Source organism: Mus musculus, chromosome 1 (assembly GCF_000001635.26).
Source record: "Mus musculus strain C57BL/6J chromosome 1, GRCm38.p6 C57BL/6J".
NCBI lineage: Eukaryota > Metazoa > Chordata > Mammalia > Rodentia > Muridae > Mus > Mus musculus.
In genome coordinates, this window is record NC_000067.6 from 107,892,098 (window position 1) to 107,906,434 (window position 14,337).

General features: G+C 38.5%; 1 non-coding gene across 1 annotated transcript; it reads left to right on the forward strand.

Moving 5' to 3' along the window:
• Positions 1-876: 876 nt before the first annotated feature.
• Gm22438 lies at positions 877-1,008 on the forward strand. The gene has a single exon (XR_003949285.1). It is a non-coding gene; the product is annotated as a small nucleolar RNA SNORA17 (small nucleolar RNA).
• Positions 1,009-14,337: the final 13,329 nt, after the last annotated feature.

Sequence of the window (14,337 nt, forward strand, 5' to 3'; positions counted from 1 at the left end):
TTTTGATGGGGATTGCATTGAGTCTATAGATTGCTTTTGGTAAGATGGCCATTTTTAATATGTTAATCCTCCCAATCCATGAGCATGAGAGATCTTTCCATCTTCTGTGGGTTTGGGGTTCTTGATGCAATAATTTATTATAGAGCCTCTAAAAGGTAAAATTAGACAATTAATGCTTTTTGTGAATCAAGTGAATATTATGTATATATACAAACAACCCTTACTGGTTTTGTGCTGTATATGTACACATGTGTATTTGAAAGACTTGAAACAAGCTGTTCATTCTTGAATAACAATTTGATCTTGAGAGGATGAAGAGATTGTAAATTTGACTTATCTCCTGTTACTCCATAGTCAAACATCCATCTTGACTCCACATTTTGTAGACCACCTTAGCTTTCAGCTGTGTCTGATATTTGTTATATATCTCAATTATTTTAAGGCCAAATATTTACCAAGTTATACAAAATGTTCTGTAATATATTTGTAATGGATATTGTATTAGTACAAGTGCTAGCTGATTTGTGCACTTTTACTTTTTTATTTTAATTGATTTAGTAGGTTTTGATACAGTAAGTGTGACTAAGGCCAGCACTGAACTCTATGTAGCTAAGGACGACTACTTTGAACTTCTGAACTTCCTGTCTTGCCTTTGGAATACAGATATGTGCCACTGTATTCCATCTAGCTTATGTAGTGCGTGTGCTTTACCCATGGCTCTGTGCATTCTAAGAAAGCACTCTGCCAGAGTTACATCCCTAGCACTAAACAAAGTATTTTTAATTAAACAATAATAATTTTACTGATTTATCTACAAATGTTATCATGAACAGGATTAGTAACCTTTTAAGATCTATACTTCATGAGAATTAGGGTGCTGCCCCTAGAGGCTTTCTAGGTTTAGCTGCAATGTCACATGTGCTTCAATAAATGGCAGACAGGAGAGAGGCCATGCCTAGGTTCAGTGTTCTGGCCTGTGAACATCTGAATGATTAGTAGTCTAACATTTCCTGAAAAAAAGTGGGCCTGAGATGACCATCAGTCTGTTGCTAGGCAGACCCAGGATGAGAAGCAAGATGGAGACTAGAAAGAACCCTGCCTAGGACCATAGGTCCTGGATGAGGAGCAAGCCAAGGATGACTACCAGACTGGTACCATGGGGCCCAGGCAGGAAATTAGTCTGAGATGATTACCAGTCTGGTGCTACACAGGCCTGTGACCAGACCATGATGGAGATGACCTATGGCCTGCATGAGCAGGACAGAGTTCTCCTCATACTACTCCTTGAATGCCACTAAGAAGACTAAGCAAATGGTAGAGATGTGGAAGAGAAAGAGAAACAGAAGAGTGAGAGGACAAGGAAGAGAAGCAGAACTGGTGACTGGAGGGGAGTGAGAAAAAGACTGATGTCAGTAGTTGGTAATACCACCTGGGACCATGGTGGAGTTCTAGTCTGTGCTACCAATGGGGCCACATCTGGACCAACTTCCCTGAAGCAGCAGGGTATTTTACCACCAAAGTACAGGCAGATGTCCCTGGTCTGGACTGTCCCTGGGGAACATGTTCATGATTAAGAACTGTGTCTAACTGGCATCACCCTTCACCTGGACATCCTGGGAGATCTGGCCCTGGGGGCATGAGAGCAGGGGAGCTGATCCTGCCCCTAGACAGTTGTAGTACTGGAGAGAGTGCCCTCTGAACTTTGCAGGATTTGTGGATAGCTGGCCCTGAGGATACAATTGGGGAGGGGGGGGCTGACTCTCCTACTCGTCTCCTGTAAGGTGGCATGGACTAGAGAGAGATACCCTCTTCTCATCTCACACCTTTACACCTGCTAAAGGTGGCAGACCTTGCCCTGGGATCATGAGAGCAAGAAGCTGGCTCTGCCCCTCTCTACACTTAGGAGAGCAAGCCCTGAACCTCACCTGAGTAGCACAGTAAAGATGAACCTGATGGCAGGGTACTTGTCTGCCTTTCTGCAGTGTGTTCTGATGCCCTGTCCCACCTGCACCCTTTGCCAGCTATGACAGACGTGAGAACTAGCACTGGGGTTATGAGAGTTCTGTCTCTCATCAGCTGCAGCACTGCACCTCACCTAGGCAGCACCAAACTGGCTCTAGTTGTGGGGGCTTCAAGTGAGCTGGCCCTGAAGGCATAAGCTTCAGAAAGCCAGTGGGCTGAGTACCTCACACAGCTCTCAGGCCCAGATTCAGGGCTTTGAGTTTGCCTACCCCAATATCTGCCCCATCAATGAACTGCGGGACAGCATAAAGGAGCTGTTCCTACAGATCCAAAACTACAGGATCTCCATGACACAGGCAACAACAGGATATCTAAGAGGAGTCCCACTGAGCCAGTGAGGTTCCAATAGCAGAAGGTGGTCACCTCTTACCAGATCAATGACTCATTGCAATGAACATTTGCAATCAAAGTATAGACAAAAGGGAACCCTGTAGGACACACTGGGATACACTATAGTTTCCACGATGAGATTTTTTTTTCCTCTGTTGAGGATGGAAGATGGGGGGTGGGTATGAAGGGGAGGGGAAATGAATGGGGTGCATAATGTGCAATTCACCAACAACCAATAAAAAGGAGAGACAGAGAGACAGACACAGAAAAGAGAGAGAGAGACAGAGAGAGAGAGACAGAGACAGAGACAGAGACAGAGACAGAGACCAGAGAAGTAGGGTGATTAAATTTGGATGGCCTCAGGACTACGTCAAATATATCCTCATTCAGTCTCCACAGTTGGCCTTCCCTTCCGGATTATTGGTTCATTACTAGGATTCTATGTATGTCCATGTTTGTCTATCATAGTAGTTCAGACCTAGTTACACTAGGGATTAGGCCTTCAGAGCATCCCAACTACATATATGTGGGAAAGAAAGTAACTGGGGCTGGGAGCCTAATCATCTAAGGCTCGGTCTCCAAACTGCACTCTGAGGCACAGAGGTGAGGGCTCCTTCATGTGAGTAGTAGGTAGTAGATAACAAGGCAGATCATCTGTCTGGGCAATTCCAGATCTTCATGGTTGTATGACTTCAGCCAGAATGCCAGATTTCTCACTTGTAACATACATAAAATATTCATTTTTACTGCAAAGGGCTGATGTAAGCTTTGATGAGTCCATGCACATAAAATGCTTAATTCAGGCTTGGCACACTAAATGCATTGAATAAATCATTACTGCTCTATTTCCCCTTCCATATTACATGCAGTTATGTTTCTCCATGGTCTACCTTGTTCCTCTGACTGCCCTGCTCTCGTACATGGACTGAATTGAGCAATGAAAATCACGTCCTGACCTTCTGGGAGCTATGGGTACAATAGCTAATGTTTAAGAATATGAACATAGATGTAGATAAGACGTTGAAAGGGTCCAGGATTCGCTGAAGAATAACACCCCATACTCAAATTGTATGTAACCACAGAGTGTTTTATTCTGCAGAAGTCCAGCATGCTGGGTCATCCAAGGTAGAGAGACACCCAAGTGAGCTTTCAGACCTGATTTAAAGCACATTAGGGGATTCTGGGGTAGATGACCTTCTATGTTAATGTTGGATCCATTTCTACAGACATTCCATTACCGGGGTGTGGGGGCTGGAACCTTTCTGGGGAGGTCTGGGAACTGTTATTGAGGAAGTAGCTGAGGAAGTCTGGGAAATCTTGATGGCCCATTGTTCTTGCCTCAGGCCAGGTGGCAGGGCAAGTTCTGAGGTCTGGATTTGCCTAGAATTTCCCAGTTCTTGGAAACAGAAAATTAGGCCTAGTATCTTTAACTGTCACTTGGAAATCTGTCATGGAATTAGTCTAGCCTTCTCAATATAAGTGCAGACTTTATCATTACTGTAGTGAGGCCATATCTATGCATTGTCAATAGCAACTATTTACATACTAGCAGCATGAAAAGTGAACAAACTAATCACCTCATTCATTTTAAGTAGAACATGAAGGTATCTTTTTTTTTGGGGGGGGGATATTTTTGCTCAGAAACATTCCTCTACTGCAAGGAGTATCATCTTAGTATCATCTTAAAAATACTTTTTTTCAGAAGTGAACTTGGGTTTGAGTTTATCCATAATTTACCTTTACCTAATTTGACATTCACTTAAAGACAAAAACTAAAGGGAGACAGATGATTCATAGAAGAGGAGGTTTGTGCAATAAGGCAGGGTTGCTTTTACATTAAGATTAAATACCATTTTGGTTCTTATCAGTGAAGGAGCTTGTGTTTCTTTGTGCCTGGCTCACATTTTTTGGCAAACTATTTTACTATTTTGACATTCAGTTTCCTTATTGCAACTTGAAATTATTATGGTATGCAGAACAGTGCGCATCCCTCAAAAAAGTCGCTTCTTGAGACTCATAATGTGTGAGTATGATTCTCCCTATAGCCTCAGGAGAATACAGACCGTCTGCACTGGGATTTAGAATTCTAGACCTCCATGGAGATAAGGTAATGAAATTGTATTATTCTAAGCTGCCAAGTTTGGGAAATATATTGCAGTAAGAGAATGAAAATGCTATGTCGAGTTTTGTAGTTTGTAAAAAAGATAAAGCACACTGTTTGCTAAGCAGCAAACATCCCGTGCATCCCATCATTATCCAGTTATTTATTTATTTGTCTATTTATTTATTTTGTTCTTTTTAAAAAGATTGTATTTATTTATTTTATACATACATGTGTTCTATTTGTATATATGCCTGCATGCCAGAGGATCTCATTATAGATGGTTGTGAGCCACCAAGTGGTTGCTGAGAATTGAACTCAGGACCTTGAAAAGAGCAGAAAGTACTCTTAAGGACTAAGCCATTTCTCCAGGCCTCTAGTTTTGGTTTTCCTTCCTTTCTTTCTTTCTTTCTTTCTTTCTTTCTTTCTTTCTTTCTTTCTTTCTTTCTTTCTTTTTTTCCTTCCTTCTTTCCTTCCTTCCTTCCTTCCTCTCCCTCCCTCCCTCCCTCCCTCCCTCCTTCCTTCCTTCCTTCCTTCCTTCCTCTCTGTCTGTCTGTCTGTCTCTCTCTCTCTCTCTCTCTCTTTCTTTCTTTCATTCATTTTTTTGGTCTTTTGGTTTTTTGGGTTTTTTTTTTTTTTTTTTTTTTTTTTTTTTTTTTTTTTTTTTCGAGACAGGGTTTCTCTGTGTAGCGCTGGCTGTCCTGGAACTCACTCTGTAGACCAGGCTGGCATCAACGGCAGAATATTTTTGATATTTCAAGACAGAATTTCTCTTTGTAGGCTTGGCTGGCCTCGAACTCAGAGTTCTGTCTGCCTATGCCTCCAGAGGGTAGGGATTAAAGTCATGTGCCACCATCACTTAGGTAAGTTTTTTCTAGATTTAATTTGTTTTGCTAGATGTGGTTTTTAGCCTTTCTAAAAAATTGGAAGAGACTTACTTCTAAATCACAAAGCACATGGGGGATGGGGAGTAACTAGCCTGGGTGCATCCTGGATTCTGGCTTCCCAACCATACAACGTTTGTGAAACAATTCACTCACCCTGGCTGAGCTGCAGCCTCCCCTGTAAATCGAATGCCATTGCTATATTATTTTGAAATGCTATTTTCAGAATAACAGCTTCAAATGGTTAGAAAGCTTTTTAAACATTCCTCTTCCATTAAATACACGCCTCAGACTAAGCTCCCAAATGTCCAGTGATTCAAAAACACCTTTAGGTAATATCTTCAAAGTAAATTCCTGTAGCTGATTGACAGAAATGAACTCCTAGGGTGTTAAAATATACATCTACCCTTTATTGCTGCATTCACTCAAGCACTTTGCAATGTGGAGTCAAATCTGTTAGAATAGCCCTTTGGACATGTTTGTCTTGTTGGATGTAGAATGTATTCATTTCTGACTGCTCAGGGTGTAGTTTGCATCTCTTTAGGGCTCTCAGTTTGCACTGACATCTGTTATAGATACTGTCTGACTAACGAAGCTGTTTTTATTTTCTTGAAGCAAGATGTGTCCTAGGGATAAGAAAGAATAAAGAAAAAAGGGAAAGAAAAGAACAAGGAAGGTCAAGATTTCACAACAAAGTAAAATTTCAAAAGGATCTCTGATGCACCATTTTCATCAGAATTGAGGAGCAAGAGGCACAGACAGCATTCTGCTCAGCTTTGAGTTTGGATCTGCACAGGTGCCGCCCTGTCAGGAGCCTTGGCTGGGACTTAGTTGCTTTGTCCCCTTCAATGAAGAAGTTAAAGGCTTGTTCTCTTTCAAGATTTTCCCTTAAGGGAGGAAGTAACTGATTATGCAAAATAAATTAAACAGCTTGGGAAATAAAAAAAAAAAAAAAAAAAAAGGCCAACGCAGTGTAGATGATTCCATTCAGAGCTGCAAGTGCTATTTCTGAAGATGCACAGAAATGAAGATGAAGGGTAAAGTCAAAATTAATCCTCCCCCAGGAAGGCTTCCTGAACTCACCCAGGGGAACACTTCCTGGATGGGATGCTTTGAACGGAAGGGAAGCTCCTGCTGTCTGCTGCCTCACCTAAGGGTTCTGTCTTTTAAAACTCAGCATTTAAAATGATCGGAGACAACCTTACTCCAAAGCAAAGAAGAGCTCTTGGAAACAAAGACCATGACAGTCCTAATTGGCAGTCGCAAAGATTCTTCTAATAATTAGTCTTTACTTTTTAAATGTAGACACTGTGAAGGGAAAGAAGCTTTTGTGAGTACAGCAGGATGAAGATTAGGACTGGTAAGGACTTCTGAGTTCACTAAAGCAGCCAGTAGAAGACTCTTAAAAGCATTTATCTCTACTTAAAAGCATTTTGACCCTACTTAGCTATGTAATAATACTATAACCATAAAATTTCAGAAAAAAAGCCTCATTATTGCCTCTCAATATTTCTTTGCTGTAAAAGTGTACAAAAATGTCAATCTATCTTTTATTTAGTGTATTTTCCTTTCTGACACATAATACAACAAATGGAATTGAAAATTAGTTAAAGACACATTATCATCCTGTCATCCATACTGTAGCATTATAACTTTTATATATCCAATATAATTTCCCAAAAGTGCCCATAGACCCTTGAAGTCAGGGAGTGCACCATGCTTGCTTTGTGACTTGTTTGGATAGCAACACCAGAGGAATACTTGTTTTCTTTCTGAACCTCAAGAGTGATTGATATCTCATTTTGATAACTTATAAATGCTTGAAACACATTTGATTTCTTTAAAGAAGAAATTAGCCTAGAATCCATTCTAATCTGAAGAATAGTACACAGGATAGTAATATGCAAATGTTCGGAGTTTGAATCCTAAAGGTGCGTCATAGCAGCCCTATGCCAGGCTTCTTGCTTTGTTGAGTGAAGGGAATCCATTCTGCTGCCTACTTGGCAGATCAAACTGGCAAAGTCAGACATAGGAGACAAAGCAGATGGTCTTACGTCATATGGCAACATAACGTATCATTTATCTAACCAGTCTGTCAATCAGTCCTGCATAATGGTAGCATTTGCTCTAAGCATTTTAAAAGCTGATGGTTCAAGAAGAAATAATATAAGGGTGTTAGAGAAAGTAAATACTACCTCTGGCCTCCATTTGCTAATGAGACTAACATGCAAGAAAATCAGATATGTACCTTTAATTAGACAAAAATATGGTAGATTTGTAAATATCACTGAAAAAGGAATAGCATGCTTTGATTGTTGATTTAAATTTATCTTGCTAACAGGATAATCTTTGGTGTGATTTTTTTTAATAAGAATTTTTTTCACTGCAAAAAAATTGGAAGAGGGAAAAGAAAGATAATTTACTTCCAAAACAGAAAATGTTGAAGTAATAAAGACATAATTATATATGATATATGTTGGGTATGTCCCATCTCAGCAGTCTATGACCCTCTTCAAGACTAGGCTTAAGGAACTGGAGAGGTGGCTCAGTCATTAAGATCACGTATTGCTTAGACAGAGGTTCTGGTTCCAGTTCCCAGCACTTCCATTGCAACTCACAACCATCCTTAACTGCAGTCCAGAGGCTATGATGTTCTCTTCTGACCTCTGTGTGCAAGTGGTACAGATACACACATACATGAGGTTAAAACAGCTATAAACACAAAATAATAAAATGAATAAATCTTATAAAAATTACAAAAAAAAACATAGGTTTAAATCTTGAAGACCTTGTCTTAAGAATTTGTACACATCTATGTGGTAATCAAAATTGTATGTACATTATAGACAAATTATAGTATTTTTTGAAGTCATAGTTTACTACTTGTATGAGGATAGCCTTTGGTGGATTGATCTGTCTTCTACTAGGTATAAGCTCAGCACTGAATATCATCAGAAATGGGCACTCTTATTTTTTCTTCCTTTCTTCTTCTCAGACATTTAAGATTCCTCTTGTATCCCTGGACTGAAAGAATAATGCCTAGAGAGGGAAATTGTTTTTTCAAGGCTAGTGTGATTGTTTCTATCCTTTTATTTGAAAATGTTGTGTGCCTCCTTTTTCAAGTGCTGGCTGTTCACTTTGGGGATAATCATTTGCATTTGTAATATGTGCAAGGGTAACATCTGCCTCCCAGTGAACTCCTCTGCTCACTGTTCAGTGAAGCAATGAAGCATGGGAAATGCGAGAACATTCCTCAAATGTTGCTGCTAGTTAATAATTCTTCATGCTTGGAGTGCTGCATCTTTTGCACCCTGAGTCTATTAATCTTGAAAATAACATGAGTTACATGGTTCTCACTCAACGCTCTTGAAGATGACAACAGAAAAGTGGGCTAAGAGGGAAAAGGAATTCAATTAACATTTCTCACTGCAAACCTCAGCATGTGTTTTTTGAGAGTAACTTATAAGACTAGGGACAGATGATTTTACTAAGATCATATTTTATTTGTTGGATTAAAATTTAGAGCAATTTGCCAGTTTCAGGAACAAACACAAGAGTCTAGAAGGTAAATGAAAGATTGTTCCTTTATTAGGAATAGTTCTCATGTTCACGTCCCTCTCTCAGCACTGAGACATTGGCACACATGCTGGCCCAGTCTCTGGGTGTTCATATGTGGGTCAGTCCTGCTGTTTCTGGAACTGACAGTTCCCTGGGAGTCATTCACCCCTTTTGTCTCTTATTCCAATCACACTGCTTCCCTCCTGCAGATTCCTAAGGGGAGGGGTGATAAAGACATCACTGTATTCAGGTGTGAGTGTTCCCAAATCTCTCACTCTCTGAAGATCAGAATACACCCTCTGAAAAACATATTCAATAACAACATAGACATATACATACACACAGAAATACATATAGACACAGATGCTTACACAGGCACATACAGACTATACACACAGACACACACCCAAAGACACAGACACAAACTCATACAGACATAAATGCACAAACAAATATGCACAGAGACATATATACATATGCAGACACATACAGATTCATAGATGAAAACAGAAATAGAAATATACACAGATACATAACACATACATAGACACACCACACCACACACACACACACACACACACACACACACACACACACACACAATTTCTACCTCTTTGGAACACTGTAGCTAGCCCATAACCACATTAAAAGATATTCAACCTTGCTAGTAGGTAAAAAGTGCTGAAATGCAGATAATAGAATAAAATACTTTTTTTGTTTGTTTGTTTGATTCCCAGAAGAAAATTCAAATACAATACCTAGTATTTACAGGAAGAGGTTTTTTTTTTTTAAAGGATGAAATTTGGTATAAATTTTTTCTGAAAGTTCTGCGGTCAAAACTTTAAAAAAATGCTCAGCATTTATATCTCTCAGAATTTACTGTTAAAAAGTAATATACATTCAGAACTATTTCTACAAGAATTGTAAATGTCAGATGAAATAAATATGTTGAATAATTTAAACTGTCAAAATTTCTTATAATGTAGGATTGAGTTAATCCATGTGTTAAATGAATGCATATGAAAATATTTTCTTCAGTCACCAAATATGAGATATATGTGGATATTTATTTCATCAAAAGGTGCATTTACAATTAAGGGAGAAAGATTCTGCTGTTAATTGAAAAATAGTTTACAGAACCATAATGCCATCTGTTTAAAGTTTGTGTTTATTGCACAAGGAAACATTTATGAATGTATACAGTAGCACCCTGAAAGTTGTTATTTCTGAGAAGTTTTCAGGTAACTTAAACAAATTTGTTCACTTCCAGTTTCTCAACTTTTGAAATTAACATATATTTTTTGTGTGATGAAAACATGGGAAGCATGTAATAATTTCAGCAAAATGATAAGCTCAGACCATTTAATATTTTATTGTCTAAACAGAGTATTGATGCAAGCCGTGAATATTTTTAGCTCTTTTTTTCCCCACATATTTATTTAATAGTCACTCCCACCCCTGCATATGAAGGAAGCACCATGCTAGATTAAACATATGAACTGAGCAGCTGTGGAGGAGAAGCTATAATAAAGTCCATGTGTAAAAGCTATGGAGCAGATCTACAGTGGGGCTGTGGCCAATTCAAGGTTCAATTAACAGAAAATCTGCAATCTGGTCAAAATAAATGTTCAAATAAAATGGAAATATGTATGCCTTCTACTACTGCATAACTGAGAATGAAATTTCACAAAATGTATGCACAGAAAGAATAATTTAAAATTTCAACCTTTCTTCCAACTCTCCAGAGAGTCAGGGAGTAATTTTACTGCCAGCACACACAATCGATACTTCACACAGAAATGGATCCATGCTCCCTCCCATTCTCTGGTGAGAGAAAGCAATGTGTGTGAAGCCCTAGTTCCACAAAACAATGCTGTTCAACAAGCCTCTTTTGGAAGTCTGTGTTATATACAGGAGAGTTTTAGATAGTAAAGGAACTTAAATGAAATGTGTGTCCATGGTCATCATTATAAGAGTTAGATGGTTACTAAGGAATGAGATGTGGCTTTGCATTTCTGGGTAGAATATAGAAAGAAACAGGACTACTGAGTACAGACTTCAAGGATGAACAGAAGGGAGAGAAACAGGTAAAGTGGGATCAAAAAAGAAAAAAAAAAGAACAAGTTACATGATAAGTGAACTGTCTTCTGAATAAAACACCACTCAGCATAGTTCTTTGAGAATGCCTATGATAGGTTGTGCCAGACATTTCTTAGGTAAAACTTTAATTTCTCTTGTATTTTGGATTGAGAAGAGTAAAATATTTAGAGATAGAATAGAATGCAAACTACTGACTCTAAGATGCGTTGTTTACCATGCTCTGGTTTTGCCCACTCATTAAACACATCTGTTGAGAGGTTTTGTGTCCTAGCAATTGTTCTACACAGGAGTAATACAGAGGTGTCTGCAAGAGTGATGTAGTTCTCTATCCCATGAGAATGTGAATAGACCAGTTCCCACAAACAGATGTTTTAAATGTAGTGTTGTATTAACAAAAACACCAAAGTAATAAAAAATTAAGGAGAAAAATCTTTTTATATGGTAATGGACACCACTGGAGCTCACCATTGACTCTTTAGTTGAATCTGTTTTAGTCATGCACTAAAATCATGGATACGATGGATTCCAATTGCTTTTTCGTGAACAGGACCAACAGTAAAAAATAGCATTTACACCATTTCAGTATTCAAATATGAACATACATAATACTCAGATGTACCACAGGAGAAAAGGAAAAAGAATCAGAATTAGGCAGAGTGAAATTATAAAAGCATGGGCTTTGGGATACTTTGGACATGTGGAAGAGGTTAACTTGCAATCAATTTATAGTATTGATGAAAACAAACTCTGATATCAGTAGAAACTAACTGCAAAGTAAAACTTCCTCAGGCTAAGACAGAAGGAATAGAGAAAACAATAAGAGCTAGCTTTGATTTATGCACAAAAGCTTAAATGGGACACAGGGGAACAAACTAAGACAAAATAAAATTGGCAGCACTGAAATCAAGCAAACACATGTGTTTATATCAAAATATAACAGGCAAGAAGAAAATACAGATATTTTCACTGTGGCCTAAGTTATGTTGTCCTTAAACAACTATGGTGATACTTAAGTGTGGGGCTTCTACAAAGGATTTAGGGTTAGTCATCGATTGTGGGGTGTCCATGATAAGAGTCGATGTGAATAGTGAGACACTAGCTTATTGAGGACACTATGAGAAGGTGGTCAACTGTAGAACAGGAAAAGGAGCCTCCCCTAAAATCCAAGTCATCCAATAACTCTCAGATATAAGACCTCTGATAAATAAATATTTACAAAGCTGTATCCATGGTATCTATAGCACATAAGTAGCAAGGATGCAAAGATTTCTTTAAAACAGCAAGCGCAGAATAGAAAAATCAGACTGCCCAACTGAGTCACCTAAAGGAAAGCCCACTAAATCAATTAACTGTGTAAGAAGTCTCTTGACTTTTCTAGGTTTTCTAGGCCAAATGCAGATTAAAACAACTGGAAGATGGTACTTCAATGCCATCGGTTTGGTAAGACAGTTTGATCTCACAGATACTGGCATGAATGTGGAGTTTCTAGGACCTCTCATGCATTGCCAGTACTAAACTCAGTTGTATATTGTGAGTCATTTGGAGAGCAGGTAGGCAAAATATATAGCAGAAATATCTTATGTGAATGTGTATTACATCACCACAGAAACAAAATGCAGAAAATATTCTTATTGTCCATCAATAAGTAACAAATAATTATATTGCGACACATCAAATCACAGAAAGTGCAAGGGAATGCACTTGAAGGTCGGTGTTATTGTAGACAAATTTTCCCAGGCATACCTGAGTGATAGAAGGTTAAATAAGCATACGTGAAAAATACAATTTGCATGCTTATTTGACTGTTGACTACTGTCTTGCATCTTATATGACTAACAACACATCTATTATAAATATATAGGAATGATAAATTCAAATTCAGAGAAGCACTTACTGGTCTCAATGTGGTACAATAATTCAGAATTTAGAAAAGCATGCTAATCATTTATTAGAGATGTGGGACGCAGTCATGGAATGGGGCTTAGGGGAAAATCAGGAACATACTCTGTGGAGCTCTCCGTTAGTGGAGAAACAGGCACGTGTCAACTTTCCTAGAAATGACCAGTGATTGCATTTGTGAAGCCCTGGCAATCAGGATAATTCCCTTGAACCTGAATGGGTGCTTGCCTGTGCATGACCTCAGCTTTGCCCATTCTATTCTCTGCTTCACTTCCCAGATTACAAACAATAATAATAAAAAAAATTGATCCCAACTCTAGAGGACGTTGTTTGGAATATCACTTAGCTCAGAGCTTGGGAAGATATACAGCTCTCATACATGAGAGGTCTGTGGCAGTGAAAAGCTGGGGCTGTAGTAAGGCTAACTAAGAAGCCTAGGCCTCCTTTGCAGTAAACTGGGATTTGCAAACAGTATGCTGAGGCAACTGTTCTCTATACTTTCTTGGAGGAGAAACAATGGGCTTGTGGTGACAGCAGGGTCCTCAAGGTGTAATTTATTAAGTGAAATTTCATGAATTTAAGTGAAATTGGGAGTGAGTATTCTTTATATAATTCTCTAGGTCTTTTTATGCTTAGCTAAATAAAAATATTAAAATGCAGTCAAGGTACTATGGAAATACATGATTTACATAATTTTAACAGTTAAGGTTAATATTATCATAGTTTATAATAGAGATTTTACAAATGATATAAGTTGGTTATACGATGGCTTCAATTTGAAAAAGAGATTTCCCATATAAAAGTGATGTTTAAGTTTTTTCTCATTCTATTTGGTTTGGAAACATGGAACAGTCTTCATGCTGTTGCAGTACTTGAGTGGTACCCTATCTAACAATTTTCCACAAATACAGGTAACTTTCACAATCTTTGAATACGTCAGAACCTTTTATGTTTTAATTCTTTGAATCATCCCACCTTAGGGCCCAGAAATCTCTATAATAACACCATCAGCTCTTACTTAAAGACTCGATAGGTTCATAGCTGTCTCTGAGGAGAAAGCCACTATTATTCAACAGCATTACATCTTAGATGTGGTTGGGGTGTGTCTGATAAGCTCACGTGGTGGTAACCTGTTTGTCTGTGTGCCACTGCGGACAAGTGTTGGGACCTTGAAGAGGTTAAGATCTACAGGAAGTCTATGGGCTACAAGGGGTAGTTACCTACAAAGGGATCTAGTAGCAATCATCAGATTCCCGAAATCTTGCAAGATTTAGTTATACAAGGGAACCCCACTGCTTAACAACTTTTTTTGAACTTCCTATAACATGATACGGCCATCCATGTACGAAATAAATTCCATTCATTTGCAAAATTGTCCTTGCTAGAGCCAGTACTAAGAGGATTGATTTTCAGCTTCTAAAATTGAGCTTCAAAAGTTGTCAG